The sequence below is a fragment of the Watersipora subatra genome, chromosome 1, assembly GCF_963576615.1.
Source record: "Watersipora subatra chromosome 1, tzWatSuba1.1, whole genome shotgun sequence".
Lineage (NCBI taxonomy): Eukaryota > Metazoa > Bryozoa > Gymnolaemata > Cheilostomatida > Watersiporidae > Watersipora > Watersipora subatra.
The window spans coordinates 10,297,274-10,312,896 of NC_088708.1; the positions used below are offsets into that span (position 1 = coordinate 10,297,274).

The 15,623-nt window shown below is 35.0% G+C and overlaps 1 long non-coding RNA gene across 1 annotated transcript; it reads right to left on the reverse strand.

Moving 5' to 3' along the window:
* Nucleotides 1–1,695: 1,695 nt before the first annotated feature.
* Nucleotides 1,696–15,548, reverse strand: LOC137402881 (uncharacterized). Its single transcript, XR_010979500.1, has 4 exons — nt 15,353–15,548; nt 14,731–14,915; nt 14,085–14,225; nt 1,696–1,833 (listed from the first exon to the last, which is right to left on the reverse strand). It is a non-coding gene; the product is annotated as an uncharacterized lncRNA (long non-coding RNA).
* Nucleotides 15,549–15,623: the final 75 nt, after the last annotated feature.

Sequence of the window (15,623 nt, forward strand, 5' to 3'; positions counted from 1 at the left end):
ACATATGCATTTATCATAAAGCTCCCAAACAATCGCTTCACTCGTGTTTGGTCGTGGGACCAGTTATAAACTAAGGGACATTGCTGTATTAGTCAGCGTTGTAACAAACAACTGCAAATTCTCTGCAAAAACATATTTTGGCTAATAAATTGATAGTTTCCTATGTGTTAAGAGCAATAAATAAAAAATGCCAGATTATTAGTGAGTATTAAAATCTATTGGAAATCAGTTTGACAGTTATATCAGATCAAATACACTTTACAGCCTATATCAAAGGCCTTTGCTTACAATCTGTAAGTGTTTATGAATGCAGCTCTTCGATGCACGCAGTTGAAAGACCTGTTGTGGTTCACCAGACACTTTTTCAACATAACAACTCACTTCCATACACTGAAAAAAAATCTTGAAATGAATAAAATATTAAATAATTGGGGGATAGATAGTCATATACTAGTACCATTATTATTCTAAAAAAACAGGCACAATTTGAACATGCATCAGTACTTAAAATTGGATTTTGAGCAATAATAGAAACACATACATGTACTTCTAAACATTTCTCCACAGCTTATAGTCAAGACAAAGTTAAAGGACATTGTTATATTTTTATTATGTGGCTAATATTTCACATTTCATTGTCATTATCGTTAACCGCACTTCTGACAAGTACCTGCTTGCTTTAGTCAATAGCTGTTTATTCTGCTTTCATGTGAGCATAATTGTTACTTTTGATATTCTAATTTTGGTAGATTCATGTCCAAAATGGCCATTATCAGTGTATGACTAAAAGAAGACAACTACAATATTGATTTAGCAGCAGTAAAATGTACAGTGTGTGCACCTTCGGGTTATGATGACCCTGTTTTACGATTTTTTCACCTTACGATGTAGAACACGATATTTTTTTCGCCCTCTCCCTATGAAAAATTTTTTGCCACACATTATCGACAAAAGCTTATCTCAAAATTAAAATTTGGCAGTCGGTATGCTGAATATGTTGGAATAACGAAGATACCGATATGCTATTCACCGAAATCTCTTCCACAACGCGTGAAAGAGATATGATGCTTGATCTCTCTCAGTTCAGCGTTATTCGTTATTAGTTCTAATGAAAACAAAACTGGAAACAGATAGGTGATATAGTTTTAGTCGATGACAAAGTGGAAGTTTATTAAAATAGTTAAAAATACATACTAAAACTTAGCTTTAAGTATGCGTTTAGTGAGCTAAATTCATTTAAATTATATTCAACATCTACGTTATATGTCTGTCTGGGAGATAAGAGCTCCCTATGGTATTTACTGCACATAGTACATTGTAATGTTATATTTTATGGCAGATCATAACCACTATGTAGTTCAAAGTTGTTGTGGGTTACTATAGTTACTAAAGTTAACATATTATTTTGTTACTAATTTTTAATATGTGCAGCAGTATGTATATAAAATTTTGATGATTTTTACTAGGTGTTTGCATTAGGTAATTACTATGGGTTTCTATACTCCTCTATATGACATTTTCGTTTTATGATGCCAACACTGGAACAAATTAAAACCATATGGCGAGGATCCACTGTACATGCAAGTGCTGCAATTAGTCAAAAAGGAACTTACCAACTTAAACAGCGAGTGGAGACCGAAGACGGGGTGGAGCCTTCAGGTCCATCTTACACATGGGACAGGTGCTGTGCTGCCTGAGCCAAGCTTGCAGACAGTGGCTGTGGAAGGAGTGGCCACAGTTGCTCTTAGCTATTTTTTCTCCTAGCCTGTAGTCCTCGAGACATATCGGACACAGAGCTTGGGTGGAGAAAACCGCGAATGCCCCATATCTAGTCTACAGACAGAATGACACACAAAGTTAAGACACATCACCTAAATTTCTGAACCAACACACCCCAAAACATCTTTCCTAGCTGAGGGCTTTCAGTTCTCTTGAATCTGGCCACTAGGATAATACTTCAGTAACAAATCACAATAATTTTGGGAATAATATAAAATAGTATAATAAATAGTATAAGCAGAACAATATCAAATTGATAACACATTATGAATATAAAGTATTTAAAAATATTAAGATAGCCGAAGTTGTTGAGTAGCAGATGAGTAACACAAAAACTATGAAGGACCCAGACCACATACCTAACGAGTTATATTGCTCTATTGTGTTTACTCATTATTACACAAGAGGTAGATACAGCATTGTTTGCATACGAATGTGTTCACTAAAGAACACCATTTTTACTACAGATATCTTCCCAGGTGCAGACGCTACAAGCTGTAGCTACATACAGTTGTTACGACGTGGCGCTTCAAGTGAGAAGAATTTGTAAGGGTCCCCAACCAGGCAAGTGCTCCATTTGAAAAAGAAAAAATGAGGGCCCCACAGCTCTTTAGGTCAGGAGGTAATTGTATTCAGCTACAATTGTCAATGATATAAACCTACCTTTAGTGGAAACTTATTTCCAACAATTATTGCTTTTGCAACATTTTATTGATATAAACTACTGATATAAAATCATAACAAAAAATCAAGTACCAAAAAACCAACTCAGCGAAAATCTACACATAAATATTAAAAGACTGCAATAGGGCCTACTTTTTTTAGGACACCCAGGTAGCCCTCGCCCCAAATATTCCCCAAAGGTTGTAACAATAAACAAAATGAAACCATCCCCAAAGGTTGTAACAATAAACAAAATGAAACCATCCCCAAAGGTTGTAACAATAAACAAAATGAAACCATCCCCAAAGGTTGTAACAATAAACAAAATGAAACCATCCCCAAAGGTTGTAACAATAAACAAAATGAAACCATCCCCAAAGGTTGTAACAATAAACAAAATGAAACCATTCCCAAAGGTTGTAACAATAAACAAAATGAAACCATCCCCAAAGGTTGTAACAATAAACAAAATGAAACCATCCCCAAAGGTTGTAACAATAAACAAAATGAAACCATCCCCAAAGGTTGTAACAATAAACAAAATGAACAACTCCTAAAGGTCGACTTATCTAACTATATCTTAAATATCCCTTCTTTATAGAAAGTAACCAACATTTGTCATGGTTCAGTGCCAAACTAGGCAGGAAACATTAACAGGCTTAATAAAAATTGGACCTGAATATATAATTCAAGTGTGTGGTACAAAGGAGTAATGCAAACCTGCTCATGCAACTAGAAAAAATTATATTCCATTTCTAAATTCTGGAGCAAGATCCTGACACAAAGTAGCTCTTGGGAGCGTATGAATGGAAGAGCCTGTGGATAACCTATATGTAGAGGGCAGGTGGTTGGGTACTGGTGGATACCCTATATATGTAGAAGGTAGATGATTGGGTACAAGTGCGGGGTTGGAATCCAACCACATGCTCCTCACAATTATAGAATATGGTAGGTTTTGTCTTGATTGGGGTGCACGATAGAACATGATAAAGGCCATTAGTCGTGGATAAAAAGATGGGTGGGCAGACGCATCAGCAAAAGCTGTGGACTGAGATCCTTATAAATATTGTCATGTTTTTAGGTTATGGCAGCTGAACGCTTGCCTTGTAAAAATGCATTAGTTGAACACTAAAAGTGTTTTATTGAATTAATTAATTTATTGGATTAATTCGCAGGCCACTAATAGAGAAATTCCTGTGTCAGTCATATTGTGCTAAAACTGGCATATAGCAGATAACTCCAAGAAAGTTATGAATATGACTAAACAAATGTTTATTGCAATTATTCTACAATAAGGTAGTTTTCTTTTTTGATGTTTTGCCATACATTCTTGTCTAGTGTATTTGTAAGGAATATGAAACCACTCATTACAGTTCGAACTATTTACAAAACTTGTTCCATTTAAAAACTTGCTTCATTTGAGAAATTATCAGCACAATATTATTATACTGCGAGTTGATAGAAGATTGGGGCACACTTACTTAATTCAGTTTCAATACACACCAACTTATGAAAGGTCATCAAAAGGTCAAGTAGATTTTTTCTCAAAGGTAATACGCTGAGACAGCTAAGGCTTTAAATCACAAATGACAAACATAAAAGTATGTGGTTTAATCAAAGCCTCCATTATGCCATCAAATGAGACTATCATTAGCAATATTATAACGTTGAGATAATAAAAATTAAACAAAGGCTCTTAGTTTTAATTTCACCAAATCCTGCAATGGATAAAAAGAAATAGTCAGCCAGTTACTTTCTAAACTCACGAAAACTGCACCTCGTTGAGTTTATCAACAAAATATTATTGCATGAAATTATGTAATATTCATGGAACACTACGGTATTGTGGCAGAAAACCTGTACATTTTTTACAGCTACAAAAAATCATATATTATTAATTTAAACCTTAGTCAAACAATAAGAAACGTTAAAGGATGGAGAGAATCATGTAATGGAATTTTTTAACTATCATCTTGTAGGCCTACTAATTGAGGCAAGCAAGGTCGCTCACAAATTGTCTGGCTTTTCTAAATAATTAAATCAAATACGGTAACTAGCTTTCTTATGTTGATACCCAATGTTTGAACCAGTGTTCAGTAAAATTTCAAAGGTAAAGCTGTCTGCTGGCAACTTTTTAGTCCGGGCAGTCAAACTTGCGGCTAAATACTGAACTAGAGCATGGACTACGGAATACTGACTTTCAAAACCTATACATGACATTCACACTCTGATCACTAGATCAGGTGTAAACTTACTACAGTGAATGGGTTATGTTTTTGTAACACAAGCTGATATCACATCATTAAAGGTTGACTTGCAACAAAATTCACATTACAGTTATTTGGTATCAAAAGATTCACCATGTCTTACTCTGCTGTGTTGTAGGTGCAAAGTATGTGGAAATGTGATTACAAGCTCTTAAAAGCTAAAAAACGAACAGTTAATCGCCGCCATCACGAAACCGCCGTAGATTGGAATCCATTTATTTCTTTGACGCTGTCATTACGTTTGGTTATTGTCTTGTCACGTGATGTTCTCACGTAAATTGAAAGGCCAATAAAAGGCTCAATATAAAACTTCTCGTAGCACTAGTTTATGACAAACACTTCTGGTCTTACCGAAAACCCCGTATCAAATATAGATATATGATCATCTATCAAATTTAGATGATTATCCTTATAGGTAACTAAATCTTATAATAATCTTATAAAATCGAATAATTATTCTTACAATTAAATATTGTAATAATTTTATAAGAATCGTTAGAAAAATATCATCGTCATTTCCTTTACTTTTACTGCTTTGGACATCAGTTGGAATACTTTAGTTTTGTTTCGGCTTGGTCTAATCGTAATCTGATCATGTGACCCATACTTCCTGCCAAACAGCGCGAATAATTTCTGCAGCATTTTTTTATTATCACAGGTGACCAACAGACTCGTCATGTTTATCAGACAATGATATGTACCTACTCCTTCGAGCTAAGGTTAAAATATTAAACAAATTTTCACAGTAGGTTATAAGATATCAGTGCTGAAAGTGACAACATTACAATGACAATGAACTAGACGCGCAAGAACAATAGACATGGTTTTATTGAATGCGTGAAGTATATTTGTGAAAATATTTCGACGAATGAGGTTGCGTGAAAGTGTAAACAGAAGCCAGATCTTGTACAACTACGTCCCATTTGAGCCGTTTTGGAAAGAGATTCCTATCTACGGCGGTTTCGTGATGGCGGCGATTAACTGCTAGTTTTTGAGCTTTTAAAAGCTTGTAATCACATTTCCACATATTTTGCACCTACAACACAGCAGAGTAAGACATAGTGAATCTTTTGATACCAAATAACTGTAATGTGAATTTTGTTGCAAGTCAACCTTTAACATTGTTATATCATCAACATTATAACACTCAAGCTGTATGGAGATATTTGCTACAACTCTTGAAATCTTCACATCTTCTACCGGCTTAGGTAAATAAGGTGTCATACAGGTGTCATAAGGTGTCATACAGGTGTCATAAGGTGTCATACAGGTGTCATAAGGTGTCATACAGGTGTCATAAGGTGTCATACAGGTTATAACTGTCGAATAATACAAACACCTTGTTTATTTACAAGCCTCCTTCTAAGGCAAGGGCCAACTTGTAGAGGTTAAGGTGCCATGTTTTTATACTCCGCTAAGGTAGAACAGCAAGTTCGAGTAACAATTAATATCTTACATGTACATGGCAGCTCAAGACATTGCATCTAAACTAAGCTGGAGATATTTAGTGCGGTTTATAAGGAATTCATCAATAGTATGGCCATAATTACTATGAACATGCCTGATGTTTAGTCCAGACCAAAAAAGAAATATGAAACTCCATTTAGTAGAATAGGCACCAAAACATATGAGGTGCATTTAGGTTTCCCTGAGTTCTTCAAATGATTAATGTGTCTAGCTTTCAATCATAAAAAAAGAAGCACTTTACAGCATTAAAACAAAGAATATCACTGCAAAGTTTGACAGAGCATAAATAATAATTACAGCACAATTTAGGGAGAGCATAAGGTATTCATCTAAACACTGATATATTAAGGATCTCGCGGTATGTAGTAGATTTCTGCCGTAGGAGTCAAAAATAAACTAATAAATCCGGTCATTGAAATTGTAATAATTATGTTCTCTTGTAAAGTTTTAACAAGTAAAGGCAATTTTCCTTTTGAGTAGAATAGAATAACTAGGTGAAGCTAATACACGCAGAGTATTCATATACCAATTTTATGCACACATTCTGAGAATCTTGTGAAACTACGGCAGTTTGTACAATTTCAACCTTATTGAAATTAACTATGAGAGATAAAGACTAGAAAACTAAGTAAGATGAACTAACTTTTTTAGTCTGTCTAGGCTAGGCAGAGTTTTGGTAAAATTTGAGATTTGACTGTCCATTTTGTAATTTCCAATATGGAAATGCATCAATGGTGGGAACCTTTTAGTAATTTGAACTCATGCACAGTTAAAAAATGTACAAAACAATATTTATACTTTGGTGCATACAAGATCATTCATATGATGGTACATATAAGGTTATTCATATGATGGCACATATAGGGTTATTCATATGATGGTACATACAAGGTTATTCATATGATAGTACATACAAGGTTATTCATATGATGGAACATACAAGGTTATTCATATGATGGAACATACAAGGTTATTCATATGATGGTAAATACAAGGTTATTCATATGATGGAACATATAAGGTTATTGAGATGATGGCACATATAAGGTTATTCATATGATGGCACATACAAGGTTATTCATATGATGGTACATACAAAGTTATTCATATGATGGTACATACAAAGTTATTCATATGATGGTACATACAAGGTTATGCATATGATAGAAACTACAAGGTTAGTCATATGATGGAATATACAAGGTTATTCATATGATGGAACATACAAGGTTATTCATATGATGGAACATACAAGGTTATTCATATGATGGTACATACAAGGTTATTCATATGATGGAACATATAAGGTTATTGAGATGATGGCACATATAAGGTTATTCATATGATGGTACATACAAGGTTAGTCATATGATGGAACATACAAGGTTATTCATATGATGGTACATACAAGGTTATTCATATGATGGTGCATACAGGGTTATTCATACGATGGTGCATACAAGGTTATTCATATGACAGCGCATGCGCGGATACAATTAATCAGTTGGAACATACATAGCATAGGGCATAAACCATGCGTAATTATCATAAACTCAACCATATTTACACAAATATTTTGCTACAATCATGCTAGAACATAATTTCAATGGTGTTTATGAAACTACTGTACATGTAGCTCCATATCCAATGAAGAACTATTAATCAGCATCAACAAACAGTGGCCTTGTTTAAAATAAAAGCAATATGGAGGCTATCAACGCTGGATAAACACGAAGACACATATACACATACATATAGGTGGCGGATGGTGTGTGTATTTTGGGGCCAATAAAAAAGCTTCTGGCTACTGCTAAACCTATCAGCTCCACTTGTTAATCAGCGGTTTCAAGATTACAGACCAATGAAAACAAACAACAATTGACAGCATTATCTATCTTCAGTTCATGGGCTCTGCTGGGAATCATGCGGCTTATCAGGCTATTGCTGATAGCCAAATCTCTCATGTTCTAGCAGCTAACAATAACTAGCGGTCATTATAGGAGCCTCAAATATCACTATCTGTAGATAACTATGAGTATCAGACTGCTGACTATGGGTATCAGACAGCTGCCTATGAGTATCAGACTGCTGCCTATGAGTATCAGACTGCTGCCTATGAGTATCAGGCTGCTGACTATTGGTATCAGACTGCCGACTATGACTATCAGACTGCTGACTATGGGTATCAGACTGCTGACTATGAGTATCAGATTGCTGACTATGAGTATCAGACTGCTGACTATAAGATTAAAACTAATAGTACCTAACAAATTTAAAAAATAATTAATCAAAAAAAAAAAGTTCTCTTTGACAGATTCATATGGCGTATGATATACTATTAAAGTGATGGTATGAAGTGGCTAACCATGTTTATGGATATTACTTGAGTGTGGCGATAATGCTTAGCAACTCCACCCCCTGACCTGATATACAATAAACTCAAACACATCTTATATTGGTAATACATCACATGACCTTCCATATGGTTTTAGAAGTTGCCTGCGTTGTAAATCCTAGTTTACATGGGGTCGTGTTCACTTGGGACCGTGTGCACAGAATACCGTCTTCACGTAGGGCTGTGTTCACATGAGGCCTGTTCACACAGTAACTAACAGAAAATTGTCAGAATATGTGTTTCAATTTTAATATAATGCAATTATGATACCAACAAAAATGCTGTTGCCTTAATAGACAGATGCTAACTGTGATGGTGTATGGATGTCCAATATGAACCAGACTTGAAGCAAAAACAGGTTGTTGACAAGTCAAAATGTTGAGCATGAAAAACTGTTGAAACAATTCCCAGGTAGAGAGTGCATATCGTAAACCTTTTCAAACAGTTTCTATGAAGACGTTTGAATAACACTTGTCTTTGGACCTTGTACAGCTTACGTGCAACTGTGGAAGCCAAAACCTGGCAGTAGACATCCTTTAAAGAAACAGTATGAACCACTTTTCAAAACAAATGCTTGAAATATCTTGACAGCAAAAAACAAGCCAAGGTAAACGCAACAAAGTTGTGTTGGCAGCCAGCTGAAATGCCAGGGGATAATTACATTGAGCCTTGACCAAGAGCACTGCGGTCAGTGTGGTCATGTGGTCAGCGCAGGTGATTATACTCATGCATTGGCGACTATCTATAGCGATAAGCAACCAAAGGCTGGCGAGACAAAGGAAGGCGGTGATTGCGGCTGAGAGACAAGTTCAGGCCATGAGAGCCTAGCAGATGACTCATAGACTTGCGATAAAGCACAGAGAGATATGAATCATGATACAGATACTTGAGTTGTCTAATTCCAGATATTTAGCTTTGCAATATGTTTGCATAAAAGCGAAGAAATTACACTAAAAAATAATTCGGTACATGACTATCACAGGCAGAATAATTCGGTACATGACTATCACAGGCAGAATAATTCGGTACATGACTATCACAGGCAGAATAATTCGGTACATGACTATCACAGGCAGAATAATTCGGTACATGACTATCACAGGCAGAATAATTCGGTACATGATTATCACAGGCAAAAAAGTGTAAGCAATGCTTATTCTCAAACTAAAAGTGAATTCCTTTTTACCAACTGTACATAACAATGTAGGCCTACATAACAAATTGCACAAGTTATAGGAAACCAGCTGAGTGATATGTCTGCTGTTTCACAACGTTCCTTAAACTATGACATACATTAGATATTCCTTTCATGTACAAAGATCCTCCAAAATGGATAAGCATGTGCTAAAGATACCCAATATCAAGCATCACCGTAATAAAAATACCTAATATTAGGTAGTGGAACAGACTACCCACCCTCTAGTGATCTGTGATATTGTGGCAATGAGAAAAGGCTATATACAAAGAGGGGCAAGTGTAGACTAGTGTAATACTATTTTAAAATTATTCTTAACATCTAAAATCTTTACTACAAAAAAACAATAGTAGGCCTACTACTGAGAGTGATTATTTATACTTTATGAGCCATAATAATGCCGAAAACTGTAATAATATTGATAAATTGTCGGGCTCGGATATGGTCATGGTCTTGTCAAAAATGGCTGAAAAGTGTTCTTCAGTCTCATTTTGCACCACATTTGTGGTATTTTTCATGGCACCGGCTGATATAAAATTTTATGATGATTAATTTGGTATCAAAATATTTTTTTATAGACGGAATGTTTCAAATTTTATGCCGATTTATACTGCCCCTGTCAAATATTGCGTCTTACAAAATACGTAATTGTGTCGCCGTAGAGAAATTAATTTGGTAGCGGAAGAGCTAATTACTCACATACTAACTACTCATGATGATCTCTCATGGTGCACAGGACTGCCGAGCGTACTAGTGTTTACTATAATAAGACCTGTGTCTGTCCGTCGCCGCACTAAGAGCGTTGGGAAAAGATTGGACCACACAGGAATAGAACCCACATATTCGGATTCCCAGTCAAGCACACTGTTACCTGCACCACTCCAACACCTTTCCACATCTAAGAATAATTGTACCCATACTTATTACACATGACGATTTCTTACAGCGCATGGGACTGACAGCGTACTAGTCTATATAACACATAATCATTCTCACTTTGTTCTGAGAGGATGCCATACATATCCTGTGTGTAAACTAGACCGTATCGGGATTTTACAATGCTTACAATAACATGTGGACCACCAGAAAACCATGATCGTTATCCATTACAAATATTAAATAGTTAATAACTATAGCTAGCCTATCACTAGAAAGTACAAATGCACTGCTACCAGATACATAGACTATATGTGTATTATTCTAGTTCTAAGGCTACAACTACCAAAACTGTCAACAAATAAGTGAAGCTATGCAGTCTGACCTGAGCAACAACCTCTCTTGGGTCTCCTAAACAACATGTTGACTTTTGATAAACCCTCAACAGTGTTACAACAAGATATCAAAATACCATCAGTAGGAAGCAGTTCACGAATACAGGCATGGTTTTTGGAAGGATTCGACTTAGTTGGAATTTAATACCGGATGTGATGTCAATCTTTGACATATGAACTTAATCCATGGCGATACTTGTTGCTTTTATAAAAACCATCACGCGTTCAAGCAAATGCTCTTATAAGAATTTTTTTCTATTACTTCTTGTGGTTGTAAAATAATAATACTGTTATTACTAAAATAGCAAAATTAATAAAATAATAATTGTTTTATTAATTTGTTCCAGACACTAAAAACAATAATAAATACTTCAAGTAATTACGTAGCATTATACATTTATTATTTAAGACAATGTAAACAAACAGAAAATAAACACTAAGTAAAGACTGAATTAATTAAAAAAATAAGAAATAAAAAGAAGTTTTTATTGTTACCTTATTATATCGTTACCTTATTATATCGTTACCTTATTATATCGTTACCTTATTATATCGTTACCTTATTATATCGTTACCTTACTATATCGTTACCTTATTATATCGTTACCTTATTATATCGTTACCTTATTATATCGTTACCTTATTATATCGTTACCTTATTATATCGTTACCTTATTATATCGTTACCTTATTATATCGTTACATTATTATATCGTTACCTTATTATATCGTTACCTTATTATATCGTTACCTTATTATATCGTTACCTTATTATATCGCTACCTTATTATATCGCTACCTTATTATATCGTTACCTTATTATATCGTTACCTTATTATATCGTTACCTTATTATATCGTTACCTTATTATATCGTTACCTTCTTATATCGTTACCTTATTATATCGTTACCTTATTAGTGAGGTGTGAATGGAAGTGTAGGCTCAGCAGTACATATGCTCAGTGGTTGAGTGAGTGATAGAAATACATGGTCTAACTTACTCTAAATATAATTTAATCCAATTCAATTTATACTTATTTTTTATGTGAATGTTATATTTTGGCATATTTATTTATTGACATATATATGCAGGTAATAATTATATATGAATATTTACAAGTTAAAATTGCTGATAAAAGCCCGTGGTTACGCGGTAAACTGCAATCTCACTTTCATATGGCACGAATTATTATTTTATGGATAAAAATATGAAAAGTACCATCTAAGAATTTGATATCTAGTGAAAGCTTTCGATGAATAAAACACACCATGACAAAGACAAACCATGGTGAATAGTACTGTTTACTTGATGATAGTATGATAGCCAACCTGCAATCTCTTCTACATAATATAATGCTTGATACTGGCTTCTTACAAACACTAGTTACTTATAGTACGTGATCTGTAAGGTATTTGTGTTGTGATAATAGAACCGCCTTCATAAATACACTGACACACTTTGTATTGTAAACTTGATAGACCTGTATATCAACCTATCAGTGATATTCATTAAATTAACTTTCTAACAGCAATTAAAAATTTAAGCCGACATTAAAAAGATTTTAAACCTGCAGGTTTCGGAAACCACAGAAAATAATCAGCTGATCAGTACAATATTGCATCGCCACTCAGGTTTGTATAGAGTGGCATAAGATTATCAGTTATGTCCTGGCTGCTACTGGTTGCTCCATCTCTGACATAGTGAGTAAAAGTACCTCTATTAATCAATCCCACTTTATCATAGTGTGTCTGTTTGTCTGCGTAAACTCTATGCCAAGGATGGCCAAATAATTTTGGCCATGATCCGTTACAGACAAATCTGACGAATGAAAGATCCACAACAAGCTAAAGATGTGTATTTTTATTTCTAATCCTACATAAACATGCAATTAATATTAGTTATGTCCATCTTGAACAAGGGGTCAAATACAATTTCACAAAATTTTGCTTGTATACATAATTTGACTAAAAGTCAGTGAATAAATAATATATAATATAAATGTATAAATAATATAACAATATAAATAATATTGCGCTGCTATAGATATGTCTGATATCAGTGAGAAAAATGAGGAGCGGGCTTTGACTTCACAATACTATCAAAACGCAATTTTCTGCTACCTACAGCGACTCTTAAAGTTCATGAAGAGGAGTACTTGTGAGCCGTGTTCTATGATTACTTTTTACAAAATTCAATGCTGGAAACAACGAATTTACCAAAATTTTGAGAAAAGTTTCCAAAAATCTTTTTTATAACAGATTAAAAAAATACTTCAAAAAATCTTTCCGACAGCCAACTTGAAAGATCCATAAAAAACTACGAAGATCCGAATCCGGATCTAGATCCCCATTTGTCCATAGCTGTTCTACTCGTTTCAAAATTGCTGAACCGATTTCGTCCCAATTTCCCACGCATATGCGCCACGCCTCCCGCTGGGCTGCTAACAATATTTGGTATCAAAACTCCACCTGGTTCCTGAGAACCAGCCTCATAACCACCTGAATTCTGTCTGATTATAAATAAAAAAACCACGGGCATCGCCAGACTTACCACTAGGAGTTACTCACTGCTAGAAGTTACTTACCGCTAGGAGTTACTCACTGCTAAAAGTTACTTACCGCTAGGAGTTGCTTACTGCTAGAAGTTACTAACTGCTAGGAGTTACTAACCACTAAGAGTTACTTACCGCTAGGAGTTACTTACCGCTAGGAGTTACTTACCGCTAGGAGTTACTTACCGCTAGGAGTTACTTGCCACTAGGAGTTATTTACCGCTAGGAGTTACTCACTGCTGGTTTAACGTAACCCTATTGAAAGGTCTCCAAGCTACACATCACTCATTATTTAGATAGACAGCAAGATCAATAGACCTACACAAGGACAGCATTGTAAACATGTGAGCATAATAAGTCTGCCAGCATATAAATAGTAAAACTGGAATGAGCTTTATGATCATATCGACTGAATATTTTAGAAATGTGAACAAGAGTTTCTGTTGTCGCTACGGTGTTTTATTTAAAAAATAAAATGAGGTTAGCCACACTTACCATTGAAAATCCGCGTTCAGCATCCCCGAGTCGCCGAAGACGATACATGTACAGACAGAATACCAAACAGATTAGAAGTAAAATTCCTCCGGTAATGAAGAGTGGCCAGAGACCACTCACGAAGATAGTCATGTTTTGGTCCTACAAAAGGACTAACAGAGTTAGTGCAGTGAAATTACAACATATTGAAGGGTGAGACGTGAATGAATGCAAAACTTAAAAAATGAATTACGGTAAAATTAGTGTAGGCCCTGAATTAAAAAATTTTTGTGATGAAGAATAATGAAAAGCATCCCTTGCAGCTTCCGTGGAGCTGAAATCAGGTAGGATATACGGTATGCTGTGCAGAACCAAACACATATTAATCTAGCCATATACAGATAAATAGGCAGCTTAAAGAAAAAACTTACTAGATAAAGTTTTATCTGTAATCCAACCTTGTAGACCAATTTACTTACACAAGGTTTGGTTGACAGCAAAAAAGGCACAAGTTACTAATGCAATTCGAGCTTAATAAAAAGGTTATGTTTGCATTGTGGACATAAATGCAGTTTATGGGTGACCAATGGCAATTTATGCCTAAGCCAGTTTACGCCACTACATGTTGGTCGTGGTTAAAGACAGAACAAAAGCATGTTGTACTTACAGCAGAGCCACTAGACTAGTATATGTAGTATAAGTAGAGAAAGTTGCGCAGCAAAGGTGAAAATTTATCCAGTATCTATATTCATGGCAACGCCTGCAAATACTTTAGCAACGTATGACGGGTACGAACACCGTCCAGGAAACAGTTAGATCTAGCCGTGATATAGGAAGTCTCCTTTTAGATTTCTGCAAACAATAAAGGTACCGGTGGTATTTACGGCACATAGACAGAGTACAGCATATGTAAGAAAAAATGATTTTTATGTTTATTACAACGTAACGTTACGTCTAACGTATGTACTAAAAATATAAAATTTGCAAAATTCAATTACCTATATAAACAATAAAGTACAAACAATGATTAAGTGTCATTTTGTGGACTAAACGAGCGAAAAGCCCTAGCAATCATATGCCACAGACTTTCCCAGCAAAAGGGGATTATGTATTCTATAGTGTATTTAATCTAAACAAATTTTAAATAAGCAGCGTGAACTTACACACATTGTCTACAGATCGGTGAAAAGATGCATAATCATATTACGTGCGAACAATGGTATACATACTATACAGCCTCCACATGATGGAAGCTGTATATCATTGGTGCGAATAAGTTACGTAATCACCTGCTTAGAGAAATACTGCACTTTTATACAGTATGAAAGATCCAAACATTTGGAACAGTTGAACGCTTCAATTAAATATTAGTGATCGCGTAGAATTTATAAAAGCATTGCTGTTGTGGCAATTGGATTTCACAAAAATGGTTGAAGTTTTGCTAATGCATAAAAACTGGTGAGCATGGGGCTGTTTGTAAACACAATTCGCACGTGATTGCAAAGCGACTCCAACAAGTTAATAAAACAAGGAAGTTAGAAAAATTAATTCGCTACCATA